Raw genomic sequence first — 1,847 nt, 5'->3', positions numbered from 1 at the left:
TCGTCGACGGTACCGGTACCGTCCGGCCGACTTACGTTCGTACCAACTACTACTACCTACCTACCTACCCTACCTACCCTACCCCCCTACCCCCTCCCTCTCTCTCTCTCTCTCTCTCTCTCTCTCTCTTTCTCTTTATTTATCTCTCTTTCTCCCTTTATCTTTCCTGTATTGCTCGTTCCCGCTCGGTGCTCTGTCTCTCATTCTCTGAAACACGTATTCACGTATTCACGCGTACGTGAGCGTGCGGTGTACGGTTGTAGGTAACCCGGTCCGATAATTGCCGGTACATCCAGAGATCCAGATGCTCCCCAATCGAACCGTAGTCTACCTCACCCTCTTCCTCTTCCATCTCCTCCTGCATCAAGCCGCGGCTGTTCCTCTTGCGGAGAGAGAGAAACCTATAGTACTATAGAGATGCGTGCGTGTATGCGTGCAGATCCGTGACCGTGTTGAGAACGGCCGGTTAGTTCCTGACCATACGCATGGCAGCACCGTTTAATTGGCACTGGACACAATGGATTATGGAACGCCGCGCCGCCCCCGTATCATACCCTCGTCGCCGTCGCTGTCGCCGTCGCTCCCGCACTTCATGTCAAAACCATTTCGCTCGTTTTATGCCGGAGAACATGCTGGTCAGTCAGACGAGATGAGTAAGAGATGAACCGTGGTGGACCACGGAGGATCCGATCGCATTTTCGGGATATTGCACACTGGATCGCCAAGACTCCCCTGGGACGAAGTAACAGTGGCGACGACAGTAACGTAAACGAAGAAATCTCCTTCTTTCGCTCTAGCGGAAATCATTCGATCATATCCGATTCGACGAGGAATTAATTCGACTGACACGTGCAAATGAAAATGATATTGATGCACTGATGCTTCTCTTTGCTTTGTGCGTTTGATATTATGGGTCATCGAATTATTATCAAAATGCATATAATACAGCACAATTATCAAAATATTTCCCAAAAGATATCACCCCTCGAATAATTAATTATAATTTCTCATCGTATATTCTCCATTAATTGATATTGCAATTAGTTGCGGTAAAACATTTTTCAGTTCATCTCTAAAGACCGTGATAAAACTTTCAAAGAACAAAGTGATAAAATTTTGCGATTTCTTCCTTTATTTTTCTCTATTGCTTATCAGTCGGAGGATATCTGGTTACACAAGTCTATGCTTATATTTTATGAAGAAAACATTACGATTTAACATCAAGATGATCTTATGTTTTCCCGCAAAACTCAAAACAACGAAAGAAACGGATGTGACAATTTGCAATTAAGAGAAATACCTACTCTGAATTTTATGACGATACCTCTCTCTTCTTCCTCGCGGACGTGCATTGCGATAATAATGACGATAATAAAAGTGGACCTCACTTTTTTGCGATTCAGCAACCGTGAACTCGTGCAGCCATAATCACAAAACGAACGAAAAAGAGAAAGAAATAATAAGAGGTGACGGTGCAACCGAGCAATATTTGTGGCAGCATAGATAAATTATTACAGTTAGGAATTCCGTCTAATAAAACGTGTCTCGGTACCGATATTCTCCCTGGTAATGTGGCAATAACAGACAAGCGAGAGTAGAGAGAAAAAAAGAACAAGAGAGAACGAAAGAAAAGAGGTAAATATATATTTTTCTTTGCGTTCACAGCGCTCTAGAGGGAAAGAGAAAAAGCGCTACGATGTACATATGATTATAAAAGTAGATTTTATATATAGATATAATGCACACAGAAAATCAAAAGCAATATGTAATAGAAAGAAAAGTACAAAATAAAAATGAACCGCAATGTACACAGAGTAAAGTAAAAAAGGTAGTCTCTATATATATAT

Source organism: Atta cephalotes, assembly GCF_000143395.1.
Source record: "Atta cephalotes unplaced genomic scaffold scaffold00015, whole genome shotgun sequence".
Classification (NCBI taxonomy): Eukaryota; Metazoa; Arthropoda; class Insecta; order Hymenoptera; family Formicidae; genus Atta; species Atta cephalotes.
Note: the sequence above shows the minus strand (reverse complement) of the source record.